This window comes from Agelaius tricolor, unplaced genomic scaffold (assembly GCF_023055355.1).
Source record: "Agelaius tricolor isolate 1412-34295 unplaced genomic scaffold, bAgeTri1.0.p SCAF_13, whole genome shotgun sequence".
NCBI classification, from domain to species: Eukaryota; Metazoa; Chordata; class Aves; order Passeriformes; family Icteridae; genus Agelaius; species Agelaius tricolor.
Window position 1 is genome coordinate 13,585,870 of NW_027269273.1, and position 21,984 is coordinate 13,607,853.

General features: G+C 40.0%; 1 protein-coding gene across 8 annotated transcripts in view; it reads right to left on the reverse strand.

Moving 5' to 3' along the window:
• ZMIZ1 (zinc finger MIZ-type containing 1) overlaps positions 1–21,984 on the reverse strand; it is a 338,284-nt gene that overhangs the window by 283,086 nt on the left and 33,214 nt on the right. For all 8 annotated transcript variants that reach the window (XM_071438784.1, XM_071438786.1, XM_071438794.1 and 5 more), the window contains exon 2: positions 6,125–6,254. The gene's annotated coding sequence lies outside the window, so the exon portion shown is untranslated. The remainder of the gene's footprint in view (positions 1–6,124; positions 6,255–21,984) is intronic.

The following is a 21,984-nucleotide window of genomic DNA, read 5'->3' on the forward strand; positions in this document are numbered from 1 at the left end:
CCTTGCCAGCATCCTATTCGCAAATCACATTCACCTACCAGCTCAGCTTCTCCAGTTCACATAACTACCGGAACCTTATCGAACTGCTAGTTTCTAAGTTTACTTCGAGGTGACTTTAATGAATAATTTGTTAATTTTAGCTTATTTCAACAAAGATATACATAGCCTTAAGTGAAGTTCATTTCAAGCCTAAATGTGGGCACTTAATGTAATTCAGTCCAATGTAAATTACGTCATTATCTTAATCTATGACTCATTTATGTATTTCCTATTATAGCCTTGCACTGCCATGCACATCATAGGCCATCGAATGGCTTCTACAGCTTTTCCAGAGAGACACTGGGGAGCAGCACAATGGCACAGATGCACTGCAGAAAGCCATTTGAAACAAGAGCATGCAAGCCTGCTCCAGTTTAACTGTGGCACTCTGGCTTTGGCCCTCTACTTAACCGTACACACAAGTAGCACCAGCCTGGAACATTTCTGTTCTTAAGTTGCAAATGGGTGGATAATTACTCATTGGTTTCAGGCTATGTTAGCAGTTAGCAAGCAGTATCATATTGCTGCCTTACAAAAAGCGGCACCCTGGTAAATCCAGACAGCTTTTTGTTTGTCTGCTTGGAAGCATAAAGGCTGCTATCTCCAAAGAAAAATAACAGCATCCGAAGTTTGAAAATCGGCAAATGCTAATCTGGCATAGAAGAAGATCTGTAAGGAACATTCCTTCTGGTTTTAAAATGTTACACCTGCTTCTGATTAGACTCTCTTTCCTGAATTCTGAATTGGCCACATGGTGAAACACACAGACAGCACAGCCTGCAGAGTGCAGCAAGAAAAAGGCTAGCACAATCCAGAGCTGGTGGCAAACCACAGTCCCCATGAAAACCACATGTGCCAGAGACCAAATATTTTGCGTTTTGCTTACTGCTAATAAAGCTGCTTCACTTCATTAAAAGCAGCTTATCATTTTATCTACTCACTCTGATTAATTAGCCTCTAGTTAAAATGAATGAGCACTTGATTCGAGGATTCTATTAATGTGACATTGGTGAACCACCACTCACATACTTCTTCCATCCTTTTCCTTTTACTCTCTGTCCTCCCCACACCCAGTGTCCTATCAGATTGACATTTTCAGAGCCCTTTGGGATACCAAAACACTTTTAGAGACAGAGGTGAGCACAGAAATGTCCCACAGTCCAAAATTGTTCCGAGGCTCAGTTTTCCTGCTGGAATGTACAGATGTATGTAATCTACTTCTCACTGTAATTATGATCACAAGCTTGGAAAGAAACACTTGGAAAAAGGAAAGAGACAGGGAAATAGACTATGTTGCTGCGAACAGGGGCCACACAACAATATCTTTAGTACATACAATTCATTTTTCCTTCCAGAATAAAAACTTTAACTATGAAGTACAAACAGCAGTCAGTTCTATCAAAAACCTGACTTTCTTAGAGAGCGAAGAACTTTCTCCCAAGCCAAATACCATGTGCTGTATATGCATAAAGACAGCTTCTGCTACAGTATATGCCTACAGATTTCACAGTTGCATATGACCGCCAAAATCTCAACTTCTAGCAGCAAAAAACGTATGTCACCATTATTTAGCCAAGCATCTGAAGACTGAAATACATCCTAGCTGCTCATTTTACTGGAAAACAGTGCTTTGCTTCATATACCTAACCTTCTTGTCTAATCAACTGATTTTATTATAACTGTTAGGAATACCCAAACGTATTTGGGAAACTTTACACAATAAAGAAAACCCAAAGCCACACACCTTCCCTTTTCCTTCTTTAAAATGTTAAGCTTCCACTCTTTCACAAAAATGCCCACCAGAAGACTGAAAAATCATAAGCTTAAAACTGCAACCAATCTGTATTTTGATGGAGGAATGGAAGGAAAGAAGGTGAGGAGAAGGGGAAATAAAACTTTCTGGGTAATTCTAACATTTAGATCTAATCTGTTTAATCAAGAATAGTAACTAGAATAGTAAGGAAGTGACTGGAAACTTTCTATTTATGTTACAAGCAATTTAAGAGATCTCTTTCAAGAGAAGAGCTTGGTTAGGGTATGAACTACAGACTACAAGCACAAGCTTGAAATTCACCATCCAGTCTGAAAGGCTGTATACAAGAAGGCACCAAAGCAAGCTCTGGTTTACATCACACAGCAGGGCAGTAACTGACCATGAGTCACTGATACACTTCATCTGGCTTTTAAGGCCATCAGCACCAGATAAAAATGTTTTAGGACACATTTCACAAAGCACTTTGCAGTATAAGTTTGGCTGGCAGTTCAAATCTGTACAGAATTTTCTAGACAAAATTTATTCATGGCAAAGCTTCCAAGATGAAATATCTTCTGTCCTGCAGCTGGCAAGATATTAGTGCAGCTCTCTACTGTAATGACTGGGCTAACTGAACAGGAGTCCTCCTGTGGGCTAAGCCAAAAAGGGATGAGACAGGATGAATGATTTCTGCTACCACAGCCTGGGCTGCAAGTAGTACCCAGCCCTCACAATACCCTAGGCAGCACCACATAAAACCATGTGTATGCCAAACAGAGTAGAAAAGACAAACCCTGGAAAACATGATTTTGAAATATCAACTCATGATTGAAGTTATTTTTCCTTCTGCACTAAAGTTTGAGATTTAAGTCTTCTCCATATCAGAGTAAAGAATTAATACCTGTGACATTCATGAAATGAAACTCCGAAAAAAAATCAAAGGTTTTAGTAAAAAGCAAGAGAGGGCAGGCTTATTGTTAAGTTAATGAAGTATTTAAAGACCTTAAGCAGTGGCAAAGTCCTGATTTAAAGTGGGAGATGGTTAAGGCTTTGCAAATTGAGAACGCTGGAGGAACCTGTCATCCTCTCCTAAGGTGCAACACAGCTTTGACAGGCACCTCATTTTACTGAATACAGTTATTGAATGAGAAATACTAACCTCAGAGATCTCAAAGGATTTGAGAGAGAAAAAAAATCCAAGACCTAAAACAAACACCTTATTGAAATGCTCTACAAAAGCCCAAGAACTGTGAACTTGATTTATAAATGAAAAGAAAAACACAATTAGGGCAAACTTCCAACTGACAGCTAAGTTATTACAGACATGGTGTTTAACATACAGTGTCACCCACCAAAAAATGTCCACTAGAAGCAGTATCACCTTTCCTTTGGAGATGGCTCAGGTTGATACAAATAAAAACGGAAAACTGGGAAATGATGAGGGAAATAAAAGTTCTTAAAAAAAAAAATCAGTGCAAAATAGTCATTCTAGATGCACTGATACAAAACATAACTTATGAAAAAATTTGAATGGAGGTAGGATTCCTCTTTTAACAAACAAAAAACTTGAAAATTATCTTTGCCCAAATTTAGTTAAGAAGAACGGGCAGAGAAAAGCACAGCATTAAAGGCAAAAAACAAAACACAGCAAACTGTGGCCCACTGGACAGCCTGATCTTTTGTTGCCTTTTCCCTGCCCTGCCTCTCCCTCTCCTTTCTGACTGCCTCCTTCAACACTTCCAAACTGAGGAGGAGTATTTGTTCCCCATCCTCCACCTCTACTGAACCTGCTCTAGTCCAACACATGGACAAGAATTTCCTCTTGCTTTGGTTCTCAAATTTCACTGTCACATCCAGCCTCTCCCCCCAGAGCTTTTCACCCCGAGGACTCCAGTCTGCATGACTGCATTTGATAATACAGACTCTGCTGCTTAAATACCATACATTTGCAGACAGTTAAAGCATGTTTTACAAAGGTACCATAAAGGGGCTCAGGACCACACACTTCCTGGGCGTGCAAGCCTGCAGCAGCTGGAAAGGGAGCCTGTCCAACATGGGACGGTTTCCCTCTCCTCACTAGGATGAAAAGGAGCACAGAGACAAGGCCTTTGTGCTGGAGCCCTTCCCAAGCCACAGCTTCAGAGCAATCATCTGTCTGACATGTTGCAACTCAGGAAGCATGAACAGGAAAAGGAGGAGGGGAGCAGCAGGCAGGGATTCCCCTCCAAATTTCCAGTGCTGTGCAAGAGGGACAAACAGATGCATCCAGCCAGAGAGAAATAGCTGTGCACAGCCTCTCAGCTGATCCTACTGAACTGAGCAGTGGCTCCACTGCACACCACTGCATGTGACACATTCTGGGAGGGAGACGATAACAAGAAGCGATGCCCACAGTCCTGCAAAAGAGATCTAAAGCTTCCCTCAGCCCCCAACCCAGGGAGTTTGAAGGCATTCAGAAACAGTACAAAAACTCAGCTGGAGCTATGAATCCTTATAGAATCCTTCCTCCACATGTGCAGCTCAGCCAAGCCTCCCACATCTCAGTGTGCCCCAAAATTTTGTGTTTCAAAGGAATTTTAGAGCCTTAGCTTGTTTGGGAGAAAACATGTTCAGAACCACAAGGCAGCTCCTGCAGGCTCCTCTCAGCATGCCAGAGCATCAGTGGTGAAGGCAATGCCTGCCTGCAACAGCACAGGCAGCTGCATCCTTTAGTCTGGCACCAAGGAGGAAAGCTATCATCCATTTCTAAGTTAGATTCAGGGAACCAGCTGGGGACCAACGATTGCCATTTTTGAAGTGCACCAAGAGGAGTGTAACCAGCTTTTCCATAGTAACGAAGATTAGCGGCCTTGAGTCTGACACTCCTGCTGCATTAAAAGATAGGAGACAAAGAGAGAGACAGGTAATTACATAGAAGGAGCCCTGGGGAAATTGCAAACTCCTTGAGAACCCTTTAGCTGGTCTGTTTCTCCTTGTCTCCGCTTCAGCTGAAGGTCCCCAAGAAACACTTGCCCATTAGATCATTAGCTTTATTGCAGAAAGTAGCCAGACAGCTGGTAGTGGCTGTTCAATAAAGACTTGGCTTGCCTCTGCAGCAGCAAGAATGAGATGGAGAATAAGAAAAAGAACATCCCAAGGCACATTACCTGTCTGGAGCTTATCCTTGATACATTAGTGTACTTAGTCAGCGTGAGGGTCTGACAAATGAACTCTGACAAATCTTGCTGGGGCAATTGAAGACACTATTGCATCACACTGTCCTTCAAAACCCTTCACAAATGTTAGCACCATCGAGCAATCCAGCAGGAAAACTTGTATCATGCACTGGCCTCTCCAATTCAGAGCCTAGCAAGTTAGCATAAAGCCCTTCTCAGTGCTGGATTAAGTTGTCAATTCTGAACCAGAGCGGCTGAGGTCTAGACAGAAGATATTACCTCCACTACAAAGAGCATTAACATCTATCACAAAGATGGAAGAGGAAAAGACATCTCAAAGCACTACAGCTCCTAAGCAAATACAAATCTTTAATATTAAAATACATATGCAATTTGTCTAGCAACAAACTTGAGTCTACTCCTGCAGCTCACAATGCTCTATGAATCAGCACTAATTTTTTGGACTTTATATATCCCTGACACAAATTGAATGCCTTGAAGTGAAAAGATGGACATAGATTTTCCTATCACCACATAGCTACAAAATTAAATTCCTCTCACACACCACATTTTGCACTTCTGTCCAAAACTGAAAAAAGTCCGGATAGTTAAAGACTTGCCATGTGTTTCACCATTCAGAACTAGAGTTGGGTTTCCAGATAGTTCCTGTCTTATCTGTCAGGGATCCAACCAGCCACAAAACCATGACAGACACCAGAGAAGACATCAGATTTAAAAAACTAACCAAAACAACAACTAAACCAATCTGTATTTGCCTGATCAGATGTACGTGTGTGATAATAACAAAAGAAGCACTTTGAGATAGGATTCTTCAACTTGTCTTCTCCAGACGTAACACTGTCTTTTCCAAGCTGATATTCAGGCAAAGATTTAGTTAATCAGTCTGCAATACAACAGTTTTACTTTTTTTCCTCTACAAGTATTTAAAATATATCTCATCTTCTAGATTTTCTCAAGGGACAGTATCCTACACTTAGTAGTAGAGCAAGAAGTGCACAAAGCTCCTGTTTGCATTCCAACGTTAGAAAGGCAACCCACATGAACCAGAAGTTTGGCTAAACTCCACAAAGACAAACTTCTTCTGCCATCACCTGTCCTTCCAGAAGGAGCAGAGCAGGCAAGACACCTTGAAAAGCAGATAACAATTACCCCTTACCTTTCTGAAGAGGCCGCCGCCAATTAGCACATTCCTGGAGCTTCTGAATCACACAAGAAGGAAGGAGGGGAGGGGGGGAAAAAAAGGGAGGAGGAGAAAGCTGTTTTCTTCCTCAGCACAACAGTATTTCCTGAAGGGAGAGGAAAAAACGTAGAAAAAAGGAAATAAGCATTAGCTTCCATGATTTTCAAAGAGGCTACTGATTACAACTCTTGCTTGACAGAGCTACTGTGCCACTACTTCTGCACTTCCAAAATACCAGTTTAGGGTGTCCTGTATTTTCCCAATCGTCACCTTACCAAAACAGGGACTATGAATGTCAACCACTACTAAGAAAAGCAAAGCAATTCCTCTCAGAATGGGTTAAAGACCAATTCAAAAATATTCTGGAGCATTTATTCTATTAAGTAAACAAGCTTCAGCCAAGCTCACACCCACTTCTGTAAAAATTCAAATGAGCCACATTTACTATCAAAATAGTTGGCAAAAGGCAAATTCCAACATGCATACTGAACATACAGGTATATACCAACATTCGAGTGCTTATGTACTCTGCTCTGAGAGGATCATACCTACAATTATGAGGTATTTGCAATTAATCATAAGTTCTGGTTCTTTTTAAGACAGCTTCTCTTTTTCTTAAGACAATCTATTCCAACTATATCAAATCTTTAAGTAACAGCAAGAGTAAGCATTTGTGTGGGGTTTTTCTAAAACAGAATGAAGGGAAAGGGATCTAAAAACCCTTTTGAGTAAAGGTACCACTTTGCAATCAAGCTTCACTCCCATAAAACCACAGTTCATCACCTCAGACCATCTCCCTCTCTCTGCCCTACTCCTAAACATGACTTTAAAGAAACTTACAGACACAGAGATTTAATGGGCCCCTCCCTACCGCCAGTACCTGCCTCTGATGAAAGGCAGGAAAATCAAGTGGAAAATTATTTTAAAGCATGAATGCAAGACATTAACATCTTTGAGGAAATGGCAATCAAGGTTTTCCACATGGAATGAGCAAAGGGAAACACATCCAGTCTGTTCTCCATCACACTTTGTTGGCTTATATTACTACAGAAAAACTCTACCCTTTTCTCTCCTATGGAAAATCTGAACAAGTTCTCAAAATAAGGAAAAAAGTCTATGCTACCTTACATTTCCACCACCCCTCAAAACAACAATTAACCCATCTGCTAACAGCATAAAGATCCTAGTCTCATGGAAAACATTTGAAATAAGGAGCCCCAACAGATAGGATACAACATAAAAGGCAGCACTTCTAGCACAGCATCTCCCTGAAAGCCACCACGTCTGTCCAATTCTAAATGGCCACAGTTCCTGCATTTCTCTAGGGGACAAAAGCTCTCTTTTTCTCTCCTCCTGTCAGCAAGACTTAAAACTGCAAGAGTAATTCTGTCCAGATTCCCCTCTAGATAGGCAATGATTTAAAGAATTCATGAAGTGGCAGTGTAAATAAACAATGAAAAACTAAATAAAGATCACAGAAGACAACACACAGAAAATGTGCACTAAGGAGAGAAAGAACAAGCTCAGTGATTCAAAACCTCTTCTGCCTTGTTATGGGCACCCATAAATAGGCACAGCAATAATTTGACAATGTGAAAGAATGGATCCTGACACAAAAATGTAGCTACTCAAAAACCTGCCTCCTCAACCCTCTGCCTAAAGGCAAACCTTCCCACAGTGTTTAATTTCACTTTCTCAATGTCTTACCCCTCATCAGTTGCATTTCTGCTTTCTGTCACCTTCCACCAACTTGTAGTAATTGATGCAAAGCAACTTAAGCTGAAACCTGGAGAACTCAAATCAGTTTTTTTGTTGGGGTTTTTTTGGGTTTTTTTTTTTTTGTTTTTTTTAAAAAAGGAAACAGTGCTACAGCCCTAACTGTGGGGATGGGAGAAGAAATGACCCTTAGTGAATTGCTCTTGACACGTGTACACCCCGAGGCTATGTGCAAATCAATACTTACTGAGCAGCTCAGCACAGATCAGGTTGCAAAATGCAAGAAAAAAAAAATCGCATCACCCCTTCGAACATGCATTATTTTTGTATCCCTAAATCAAATGAATAATTTGCTTTTCTTTTTCATTATCCAATCCAAAGAATGCTTTTGACAGTATTTTTCTCCCTGCTAAGTACCCATCCTCCCCCCGCCCCAGATCTCCAGTAAAGTCTGTTAAGAATTCAAGTACTGGTTTTATTTAAAGTGCTTAAAAATTTTGCACTTGCTTTCTATTACTAGTAAGAGAAATAATTTAAAGTAGACATAGAAGATTTGAAGAAAGCATATTTTCAAATTGAACATAAAATCAAGAAGTGGCAGAAAGGAAGTCTTGGTGCAAAAAACCAAAGTTTTTAAAAAACATTCTCAGGCAGACAGAAATCTGTCTCAAGTACCATTTAAAGACATAGGTTTGACTTGCTCCAAACAAAGTGAGATTGGTCTGTTCTCAAATCCTCAGGCAAGAAAAAACGTGAAGTGAAATAACGCATTAGCCCAAAGTCAAATCCTAAGTGGAGAAACCTCACAAAATGATTTACAAAACCAAAAGACTTGACTAAATTTCTGGCAGGGCCAGAGATAATTCGTATGAAAAAAAATGTCAAAATGTTTTGGGTATACAGCCACTCCAGGAAGGAAACAAACAGAAAACTGGGAAACACTGTATCAAAACGCAACAAATCGTTGACATCAACATTAGATAAATGACTAGGCATATGTTGAGTCAAACACCCTCAAGATGGTGTGTGAGTCAACTCCTGCAATGAATTTAGCAGAGCTGCTTTCCTACATCAAGCTTAATAAAAATAATCCTCAATTATTCCAGCTAGGTCTGGGTTCTCATTACATCTCACACAATGTGTGCCCCATTCTGGACAGTACCTGAGCTGGAGCAGGGATACCAGAAGGCCATTTTGACTTATCTTTTGTAAATGATGATACCAGATTTATTTGTAGTGCTGCACAACAAAGATGGTGTTTTTTCCAGGCATTACCCAAATGTACCCACTTCCTATGGAAAAGGCAAAAATCCTATACAACATTTGCAGATTCTAGGTCTTAAGTGATCCAGACACTTTTTACATTCAGAAAATAAAATTTTGGGAAAGGAATGCCCCTCACTTCCAATCTGCACAACATGACTGGTGAAGAGCTTGTTGACCATGTCCTGTCTGACCCTTACAAGGGGCCCCCATCAGCTCTTAGAGCAATTCCTGTGTCAACAGAAGCTCCCATGGTACACAGCCAACCTGGATGATTTTCTGGTTTATTGCATTTTCTAACTCTATGATGGCTACTAATTTCATTACACTGAGGAATTAGATCAGAGCACTGCTGTATGCAACAGAACCTTCCCCAAACCTTGTACATAACATGCGGCAACTCAAGGTTTAAATCATAGTGGGCGTCATCATCATCAACACCTCTTAAAATTTACAGAGAAAATCAAGAAGTGTTCTTGAGGTTCTCCAATCTACATTTAACACCTACTCTGTTTCAGGTGAATTTTAAGTACGCTCAGAGCGTACTAATATAGGTCAAGTTTGTATCACAGCAAAAAGTTATTTTCTTTCTTTTTCTGTTTTCAACCTTTTGATCTAGGAGAGGTAATAAAACAACTATTTCCTTAACATCTATTGAGGGAAGTAGCAGCCTCCATTTCTTACTGAAAAAAACAAACATGCAAGCTAAGAAAAAAGAAGATGAAAATACCTGCTCTAAAATAGCATGATGAAACTGAATAAAACCTCTCAGCCTTGGGTTACGAAGCCAGGAACCTCTCCTGCTTCTGAATCAGGTTCTTTCTCCAAGCTATTTTCTACTATCTACAGCTGGCACAGAATCAGATGAAATAGAACTCACATGTTTCATTTCATGAAAACACAATATAATGTTTACCTACAGCAACATGAGAACAAGCTAGAAATTAGCAAGTTGTCATTTATTTTAGTATGAATTAAAAGCATATCCCTATTATTCACGCATATGTGTGTGTGCACGTGTCTCACACATACACCAGGGTAGGCCTTCCACCACAAACACCTGTACTGGAGACATTTGTGAAAAAAAGAAGCTTCTTCAAACATAAATACTATTTTCCCAGAACTGTATCTGCACAAAGACAGGAAGTTCTACTCAAAGCTCTTCTCAATCTATTATCACTGTATCTATTACAAAAAGCCAAGAAAAAGTAACCAAAACATTGTTGCAGAAGCACAGGCAAAGCACACAAACATGGTAAGAGTCAATGAAAACACAGGTCTCCTAAATAAATTGTCCTTTCATTTGCCTTAGTGAAATCATGGGATCCACCACTAACAGATGTCTAAGTAAAAGATTAGACTTTACTTAGATGAAATATATTTCTTAAACAAGCAGTGTAATTTTTATTAATTTGAACAAACTTTAATTCAAATGCCTAACTTCATTTCTATATCTTTGAATAGAGGTGTTCACACAATTGTTCCCTATGGCTTTAATGTTACAGCTATCTGTATTTTCCCACCTGCTTTCCTTGGATCCTGAAAAAAGCTCTGCCCAAAATGACATTTGTCCATGCAAAAAATCTGTGCTTTCTGAAGCACTATTCACATGGATGCATTTATGTAACATGCCTATTAAAGCATACCAACCTCTGTATGACATTTACCTTCCAGTCTAACTGCAATGACCCCACCAAGAATGAAAAAAATTATTTAATTTTCTCTTAATCACCTGAAAAGGTACCTACCAAGCACAAGTAAAATTTATACCTCACATTTTATATGCAAAGTCTCGAGGACCAAACTCAGTGCACAATGATAATGAGCAGTGCACAAGCATAATAAGAGATACTCATCACTTGAAAAATTTAGTCCCTTCCAAAGAAACAGTGTGGAAATAATTTTGCCAAGCATTTATTTCTCCCTTTTAAGCTAGATCTAGAAGGAAGCAATATCTTTGTCTAAAAGCCTTGCCCCTCAACCTTCCCCTGGGTGACAGGATGCTGATAAACCAGCTAAAATAACTGGTGGAGTGGGGCCCAGGAGCCAAGACATAAGGGACAGGAGAGGCAGGTGCATGGCCACATCTGGGAAAGCAGCATCCTGCTGGGGTGGCAAGCACTGCTGCTCCCTGCTGCCAGGTGGTAACCTGTGTGCTGCTGTCAGTGGGCTAGTGCTGACTTAGCATCAGCCCCAAGGATAAGGGGGGTAGGAGGGGGGCATGCAGAAACATTACTTTGCAGCAACTACCTCTATCTTACAAACCTGATTTTGTGTTTTTTCCATCTTATTCTTAATTAAAAAGAAGATACACTTCATGCTGGAAATAGGTATTTTTTGAAGTTTCAATCATTTAGCCTGTTAAACCCAAGCCTGTAATATGGGTGTTATTTCTTAAAAACATACAGTAAATGCATTAAATTATTGATAGTCATTAAACAGGAAAAAAATTTAAACAGCTCTCAGCTTTTATCAATCATTTATGCAGTTTCCACTTGCACATCTCACTGGGTTGCTATCATATAGCACAGAGCAAAGAGTACAAATCCTGAAGGCATGAATTCATTTTCTCTTGATGCAGAGTAAAAATATTCTTGGCAGCAGGAGAGAGGCTAAAACATGAAACAGAATGGTTCAAAGGAGGCTTCTGTCTTTTGCAGTAAACAGGTAGCAATACCAGGGAGCAGCAATTTGAGGCACCAAAGCCCATCCACTTCTGCTGTAAGGGCCAGTAACAACGCCATCAATCACTCCCAACACCTGGCAGCAGTTACAGTCAGCCCAAAAATGTTTACAAATTTGATCCCTATTTGAAATACATGTTAATTCAATGGTGTATGGGGAAAACAAGGAGCACTGAGGTGAACAGTAAAGCATCCAGCAACTTGAGCGAGATGAAGATTTCACCCCAAGCTGCTCACCTGCTCGTGAGCCACTAAGACTGATGATGTACAGAAAATCCCAACTTGTCACACTGACAGCCTGAGCTCAGAAAAATGGCAGAGACTAGGATAGTCTCTTGAAGCTAATATGAACCTTTACTGGGGCAAGTTATAACTAGACCTAATGCTTGCAGCAGGTCTGAATGACGCATGTCAACATGGGGAACCTGGAGATAGATGCCAGTTGGAGGCACCTTGCCTGGCTGCAATAGGCTGGCTACCAGTGAAGACATCTTCTTCATCAACATCCCATTTTTTGTCCATTTTATGCATGGAATGAAAACCTGTCTTACAAGAGCTCTCTCTTACCTTTCATCCCTGGCAATTTATTGAAATTCACTACTTTACAATGTAACAAAGAGAGAACACAACCCACAGCAACAAGTCAGGTATGACTGTAGCATGCAAGGACCCACCTGACATACCTCTACAGCAGCAATTGTAGGTGAGCCATAGCCATAAAAATATCAATGCAAAACACACAAACCCCAGCTCTGGCTGGATATTCAGACAGTGAAACCTTAGCCCTGCAGCAGGCCTGCTACTGGAACCCAAATTAATTTGTTTTAAACTACCTTGTGTCTGTTTAAATGAGCTGTAATAATAGCTCTGAAGCAAAGTGCAGACACATCCAAAAGCTAAACACAATGCTGAGGACTGCTTGAGAAATGTGTGCCCACACCCAGAGCCCACTTAGAAACTACTAGCCGGAAAAACTTGTCATAATCCAAGTGTCCCACTCCCAACAATGGCTTCAGTCCCTTCAAAAAACCATTTCTGTCCACAAAGAAAAAAAAAAAGTATGTTAGAGATTAGGAAAAAGTACCAAAAAAAAAAATCATTGTCTGTTACCAAAACCTAAGTCCTAGGGAGGTTAGTATTTTTTCCTGAAAACGATTCAAGAATGCACTGAGTCGAGCAACTAGATAATGCCAAATGTTGATACAAAAGCAGCCAGGAAAAGCTGCAGTCACTGGAAAACATTTTCTAGCCTGATTGTTTACAGGCAACTATGTTATAAAATACAGAAATATTCACTTCCAACCATCATTAGTGCAAATCTACAACATGTTAAAAAAAACCAGTCAATTAAGACACACATCTCATTACACTGAGTCCCAGGAAAGGCAGCACAGTATTTAAAGTAATACTATGAAAGCTATTACACCACTGAATTGATTTCATCATATATCAACAAACTAAGTAATTCACAATAAATTTCAATATAATATTAATCCTTATCTATATACAAAACTGTAAGAGTAATAGCCCATTAGTATTATTAATGCAGCACACAACCACAAGCAGCCTTCACACTGGTCCAGGAACCAGTACCAAGCTCAGAGAGATGCCCACTTATCCTTCAGGCCATGAGCAGTGTTCCTGTGCTACCTGCCAAGATAAGGACAATGAAAATCACTGACAGGAGGTGCTTGGGCCAGCTCCACAGCTGCCTGCCCAAAGCTGCTGCTGCAGCTGAGGGAAGCACAGCCTGAGCACCCAGCTTTGCCAGGGCTGCTGCCCCTGCCCACTGCCTCCAAGGTGAGGCAAGGAAAAGGTCTGGTTTAGGTGGGTGCTTGTGTGCATGCAAAACTATTCACTACTTGTAATGCATCCTTCTTGCCAAACCTTTTCTATTTTTTTAAAATATATAATTTTTTTTTAGGCCACTCAAGTTCCTATCTCCTCCCTACACGCCACTGAGAACGTTCATTTCAAGCAGCTACCAGTGCTATTTAATTTTGTCTGGCCTGTAAAGCACATTAGTCTTCCAATGAAGCATCTGGAATTTTTATTTTGAAGCCACAATCTGGATCTCTAGCTAAGAGATGTGGTGGAAGCACAGAATTAATTCCCTAGCATTTCCCCTTCCTAACCAATGTGAGGCTTGTATATGACAGCATAAGCAAAGGCTACAAAACAAACTCAAATCCCCAAACAGAAGCCTCATGACAATTGCAACTAAGTCTAATGAAAAGCAACGCTGAACTAGTAGTTAAAACCTTTCAAAATCTCCTTACTATTTGTAAGGAATACGTTATCAGCGGAGAGAGATGCATCTTTAGGTCAGAACTGCATGTTTAACTGAACCATCACAGATTCACACTCAAGGCTTAACTATTTGAGTTGCAATAGTTTCAGAGGCAGGGCCTTTCTATTGGACAGTTGGGTTTGGTACAGCAGTCTCTGTGCATACTCACCAGCCGCCCCTCTTTGTTTTAATAAACTGATTCCATGATAAAAGCCATTTAAAGTAACAAAGCCAAACAACTGTCAAACTACCACTAATATGAGCCTTCAAACAGGTTTCCATTTCATAAATCATTTTGGTGATCTAGTTTCACACCACCCCAGGGAAAGTTACACGCGTAACAGAGAAAATTCACTATCAATATGCAGAGATCATTTGGCAACCATATCACTGCTAGTAAAGACCTGTGCAGTGGCACCATGCTTTCCATGCATTGCATATGTAGGACAGAAAAGCTCCTTAAAACAAATGCATTAGCTCCAGGCTTGCAAAATCATCAAAAGACAACCAGTTCTGCTTCAAGTGCTTGGTCATCTACTCCTCGCTGAACCAGCACATGGTGGGCGTGAGGAAGGTAACAGAGCATTAGTGGAGGGTACTAACTTGCCACCCTTGCCAGAAAAGTAATGTGAATAATTTTCAAAAGATTTGCTAATGACCCCAAGGGTCCAGATAATGAACCCAAAACTTCCGAGATCTCAAATATGGAAGACATTTCTCCGTTAGTTGAAACTTGTTCCATGTCAGCTGTTCAAGACCATGCTAAGAACATCATTATTATTATAATGTACACTACACACATTTTCAAGTATTTATTACATTAATACTTCCTATTATTTTGTAACAATAACCTACATTAAACTACTTTCTTTGCATCTTAATAAATTACTTCTCTTACTCTGTTCACAAGTTCTGATGTTTCTCTCCTTTGTCACAGACTTCTGCCATCAGTGGTCAATGGACAAGACTGACTTTAGTCTCCAGAGGAGGAAAAAAAATAAATCAGTGAACCATGATCTGGGTGTGCATATATAGCAGGCTGTATTTTCCACCTCTAGCACATTTCCTTGTCCTGAAGCTCAGATAGCCCTTAGTGAATACTTTTCCTCTGGAAATTCATCCAAGAGCTGATTTCTCATTACAAGAAATTCAACCTCAGGAATTTAATCAGCCACCAAAGCAGAGGGGGAAAACAACTGTCTCCAAGGGACTCTTTACGTGGACAATCTCCTGAATGAAACTCTTATTACTGACAAATCTGATGTTCCTAAAACCAAAGTATAGTTGCAGTATATGAATGCCTGATACAGTATGATACAATTCATGACTTAATACTATATATTACTCATGCTCCAAGGTCAGAGGCTTGTCCATAGCTCATACTTCTCATGTGAATTTTTTCCTCCTCTCATCAAATAATCTGAAATACTTTCAAACAGAATAGAAGTTGAGCAGGAAGTTAACTGGTTATCTGAAGTTATCAACTAAGGCAAGTATTTTCATAATAATTGCAGTTATAGCCAATGGGAAATGTGGAACTAGAATTCCTGTAAGAAGGCTTCAGCTGAATGTCTTCTGTGAACAAAAATGCAGTAGTCAAGGATTGGGGAAAGAAGTAACTGACAGAGCAGCCAGACCCCAAAATAACCAACAGGTAACCAACTGTCTTTCAGCCAGAGGCTCCAAGTCTGCAAAGAGCACCATAGTAGCAATCACTTGACTTCCCTGGGCTTTGTCCAAGCCAGTTAGCAAAACCAAGGTGAAGGTGGCTGATCCTGCAGCTCCCATTTGGTTGATCCCTACTTTCATATGTCAGTAGTCATGTCTTAGAAATATCAGCTGCAGTTTTTATTCCAACAATTTCAGGTAACACAGATCAGAACCACTGCGCTTCCCTGAAACTTTCACACCAAATCCCTGGCTATTTTCAAAGGTTCCACCTGCTCCCTGCTTCCCCAGCCAGTGGCCCCATGTACTTGTCATGCAGCATCCCACACTACCGTAAAGGCCTTGAGCAGGTGGGACAGGAACAGCTGATGGGTTTGTTACCAACATCTTGGACATCAGTTCAGAACACAAAATTTAAAAGCTTCATTAGCTACAGGTCCTCTGTTTATGCTCTGTGTCAAGAGTTGAATCAGTAGAGAATGTTTACACAGAAAGAGATGGGAATTTTTCAACACTACCTATGTGATTTACAAGGCTCAATCTCACTGTGGATCACTTGGATGTACTGAAAAGCTACTTCGGGCCTTTTCTTATTATTCTATTAGATGTAACTACAAACTATCACTCTAAAATTTATGCACAAATATCACTTGTCAATAGGATGTTAAGAAGTAGAGAAAAGGTGCAATTTTTACCACTCGGACTGTGAGAGAATTTCCCATCGCACTGTGGCACATATGCAAAGCTTCTCAGCAGCTTGTTCCACAACAATGGATTTGCAAAGCAAGAACTGAGGGGATTATTTGATTCAGCATCTAGTTCAAGCGGCCAATTCCTTCAGCAATCAATACTAATCAGCAAGCTAAAGCCTTGTAAGAAAAATCAGAATCCTTCCTGCTGCAGCAGGAAGGATTCTGAGGCCTTATGGTCCAACACAGACACCTCAGCCACTGCAATTCTGAAAAATGAATTTTACCTGGGGTTCCAAATACACCCCCATGCTTACTTTTAAATGCCAAAACACAAAAGCTCACCTTTTCAATGAAATTCTGAGAAGAAAAATACATACATACAACTAGGGTCTAATATTGTCTATTTGTTACTTTGCACTTCAGCTGTGCAGGAAAGACTTATTAAAATGAGCACAGGGGACCAGGGAATAAAAGCAATACATTTTAGAGCAAAACACTGGCCATCTTCACACACACAATTCTCCATTAATAACATCAGAAATTTTGCTTTTTCCTATTATTAATATATTTCAGGAGGAATTATTAAGAGATATGAATTACATAGCTATGACAGTATGCGGGGGGAAAGCTGAGTGTCAAAACTTTAATAAGAGCTTTAACAAAACCCCAGCACCTTTGGGTCCTTAGGAAAACAAAAGAGACAAAAAACAAATACACAAAAAAACCCTCACAAAAGGGATTTCAGCTAGGTTTTCAAATACCCCTTCTGTTCAGTTAAAGCCCATGTTTCATGCACTTCTATTTCTTTGATAGCATATTAAAACAGAAGCCTTCATATCATCAAGCAAACCAGAGGGCCTTTGGCAGCTGCTAAGGCCCAGTATTTGAGTTATGTTTTAACAAACCTGTGAGCCCTTGCTCATCTGTCTTTAAAAAGCAGAAAGCACACAAATCTCTTTTCCCTTCCATTATATGGTCACTCCAAATCCCACTGCAATTACTCAGTAATCCTTGGCATAGCTGTATGAAAATGACCAAACCTACATTCAAAGAGAGTAAGTTACTCTCTTGGCAGGCAAGCCATGGGGACTAGGTGGAGGGGAGGAGTTGGGAACACATTGTTTCCAGGAGTGCCACACACTTGGACACTAGAGCAGAAACTGGACAATGCAATGATCTGGTAGAACAGAATGACTTGTCTGGGTTTATCAGGGGACAGCTTGCTTGGATAACAACAGGAAGCATGATGACTTCAAGCTGTAAGAGCTGCCAGAATCACAAGGCAAAGTACTAGGGTTTGGGATTCCTAGAAAACAGCTGAAGAAAAGGAGCTCCAGTCTTGTAGCTATGGACTGCTCTGCAGCAATAAGTCTGGCAATGAGGAACAGCTGGGCAAATCTGAAACAAAAATACCAACTTTCCCAGAAATTCACCTTTAGACTCAGCAGAGTCTGACCCACCAGCAAAACCTGGATTTTTGTACTTTAAGTAAATCTTTAAGAACAATTCAGACATGTATTTAAGTTACTGTGAAAAATATATGACCAGCTGTTAAATGCTCTGTGCTGAGCCACTGCTAATCTGCCAGCACCCAGTGCTCAGTTCTGTGCCCTAGTCTTCATTCACCAACACATACACAAATTGTTCCCAGTAGAAAAATAATTTCTTCCACAGCCCTTTTAAGATTGCAGACAAGTAAATATGAATGTGGACACATTATAGATACAATTATGTTTTTAGAAGCTTAATATATGGCTATACTTTGTACCTATTTACATGCATTTGCTCTATAAATTCACACTTGTTTACGCGAAATAAAAGCTCAACATTTTAGAAGTGACCAAGTTACAGTTTTTGCACTAGGCAATGATGATTAAAACCTGAATATTTCATAGTAGTGAATCACACTGCCAAGTCTCCAGAGACAGAGCAATTTGAATTGGCATAAATGAATGTTTCCCAGTCTTCTGCTGATTCTGTAATGAGTTATCTTCCAGCCCTGCCAATCATTTCTCGGAAGGCAGCCCCAGTCTCCAGCTCTTCAGCTTTATTCACCACTCACAGGTGCTGGGAAGGCTGTGTCTGCTTCCACAAGTGCAACTGATGCTGTCTCACAACAGCACTTGTCTACACTTTGGTCCTTTTGTCAATGCCATCCATGCATGTCCTCAGCATTTTCATGACCCTCATCTACACAGAGCCCATTCTCCCATCAGCTTTTATCTTCCCAGATCACCAAATAAAATAACTTCTAGATAAGCAATGATGGAAAAAGAATGCAAACAAAGCAGTTTCAATCCCTGTACCCACATTTAAACTGGCTGCCCTCTAGACACAGACCATGAGCCTTTTCACACCAGCAGCTCTGCCAAAGAAATCTCTAGAAGCCTTCTGATCTCCAACGCCACACATTCCCCTGATGATGCAAGTTTAACCTCTTGAGAAAGAAAGAAAGAAAGGAGCTGCTCCACATAGGTTAAACTGGAGCTGTGCCAAATTTGGGTTACACCAGCTTCTTTTTTTTTTTTTGAAGGTACAAATGGGTTCACACATTCAAGTTTCTTTTTGAGTTTACTGTGCAATTACTTGAACTACTACCAAAACTCTGCCAAAAATACAGAGTTGCAGGGACTTGTAGGGACTTGCCTGAATGGCACAAGAACATTCTGGCAAACGTGGATATAGTTTTGGTTGGGAGGTTCAAACAAGTACACGTGCAGATTACTAAAATGGATGGGAGGTTAAACTGGAGACTACTAAACTCAGACAGCTTCTTCTTCCAAAGACTGACACGACATTGCCAATCTGCTTTATGGTGATACACTAATTCTACAGTTAATAAAGCCAACAATTTTGTTTATATCTTAAGACACACAAGACAAATTTTGCTGATACCTAGGCTTTAACTTTTCTTTTAAATCTCCCACAGGTCCTCAGCCTGCAGTTCTAGCAGAATATGTTACTTCTACCTTAAAATGACCTTATTTAGGAGAGTATTCAATTTGCTGACAAGACACACTGCTTCAAGCTGGCATCCTCCCTCCTACAGCCATCAGTGCACTTTTATTATCACACAGCTGTTATTTTTTTCTATTTTAGCTTTGGTTTTGGACATTTCTTGAGGACTTCAAGCACAAAATCCAAGGTTCAAAGACTATAGGACAAGAAAAAACCCAAACAGTGTTGAAAAGCACCAAAATGTATTGATTTAATAAGATGTAACAGGTGTCATCATTTTATGAATACAGTGATCCTGGGTGTCCACATATTCCAGTATGTTGGCTCCAATCGTTGGAATAAAAAGAATGGTTGGAATAAAAAGAATGGGGGGGGGGGGGGGGAAAAAGAGGTCTTTTCACTCATTCTAATAACACCAATGTCAGCCTGTAAAAATCACTGGTTTTAGTAAATGAGTTATCAGCAATTTAAGTTTTTGTTCTGGAATGGAGAAACAAGAAAAAGAGGAACTTGCAATGGAAATTTCTGTAAGTAATAACCTAGTAATAGAAAGTCAACAGCATTTTTAATTCATGCCAACTCCCAGCCCCCCAGATGCTAACAGCTGTTCATTAATACATCAGTTTTGAGGCCCAATATACTACCTCTCCTCCAGCTGTGTGGAGAGGAAGCACAGGAGGTCTCTGAAGGATCACATCGCTAAAACTGTTTTCAATCCCCTAGGAACAGTGGTCTTGCTCCACCCTTTTTATTACTAATATTATTTTGAAGTCAGACACAAGATGGTCCTTGATCAAATTTTCAGAAGTTGAAACTTCAGCAACACCCTGGGACAAAGCCCAGAATGCCTAAATAAATCAAAACCACACAGAACGTGTATCCAACAGAGCTGTGTTCTCCATTTCCTGACAGATTCTATCTAGCCAACAAATTACTACCAATTAAGTCCTTTGCAAAGAAATTTTGCTGTTGACTGTAATGCTGAGGGGGGGGGGGGGGGGGGGGGGAAGAGCTAGGAGGCATTACTCCAAAGGTATTAAAAAAATTAATCCATCCACAAACACCACTGGAAATTGCCCTGGGTTTCTCCAAAGGACTTCAGTTTTGTTATTATATGTAATTATAGTAATCAGGAGTTCCTAACCAGGTTCTGCAAACATTAGGTCAGTTAGAGTAAAGGAAATTGATTATTTCTTGTAACTCCTAGTCCTTCCCTTCCACTAAAAGAAAACATTAAAAAATTGCCATGTAGATCAGTCGTTTACCCCTTTTAATCTAAGATCGTCACATATGACATAGAAAAGCCAAGCTCATAACACTATCAGCATCTTAACTTCAAGAATGCTAAAAAAACAAAGCTCAGCTTCTCCATAGGACACACCCAAAAAATGAGCAAAGTCAAAAGGTAACTGGACTAGCAACCTGAAACACTGATTTTAGAATTTATAGTTTTGAAAATGTAAACCTAATAATAAATAAGTACTTGGAACCTTTATCATCCCAAATCCCATACCCAATCCTACTATCTCCTCATTGTTAGTCTAAAGCATTTCACATTCAAATGACAAAAACCTTCATGTTCTTGAGAAATGTTTTCATTAAAAGCAGTTTAGTACCTGATGATACAAATGAGCTTTCTCTTCCACATAAGGAAACTGGTGACATAGTTGAGTACACACTTAAAAGTTAATCTAATGGTCAAAGCTAAAAACACTTTCTGAAAAAGGTGAGTTACCACTGAATGAAAACAATTTACATGCTGATTTTATAAAGGCCTTGATTCACAGTATTCCATAACCTATCAAGCAAATACATTTTTCTTGAAGAGATTTCAAGCTTTTGAAAGAGAGACACAGAAGAGAAGCAGAGACTAAACCATGACAATTTGCAAGAGGCCTTCTTGTCCCTCTTACAGCTTGGCTTGCACTACTCGTGTGCGCTGCTACCGGCACAACACAGCACAGAACCCCTGCCACCTTCTGTATCCTCCCAGACACAGTGCAAGAGTCCCTTGGATGTAAATAATGCATTTTGATGCACTAATCGATAGCACAGGTAACCTCCACTGCTTTTTAGATTTTCCTGAAAGCAGATCCTCAAAATGGTCCAACTGCATCAGGGCGAAGGAGGGCAGGAGACAGGAACAGCAGATCTTGCAGGAGAAAGAGAGTGGTTCAGAATAAACTCCCTTGTTTGTCACCTGTGTCATCACTGCACTCTGTTTAATATGGGCCTTTGTTCCTGGCCTAAATTCACATGAGCATTGTAAAATATTAAAGCATACTTCTCAGAAGATTTTTAAGCTCTCACAGAAACATCTATGAACCTCATGGTACAGCACTCCAGCGCCAGTGAGCAGGTTGTGAGTACCAAAACAAAGTTAGCTTATTCAAACAGAATGACTGTGTGTGATTTCAGAGGACTCTGAATAAAGAACCCAAGAAAGTGTTTTGCTACAATGGTATACCCCAAAATTAAGGGACAGCTGAAGAATAAAGCATACATTTCATTCTGATATGCTTTGCTGGGTGGAACAACAGCTAAATAATTATATATATTAAATAA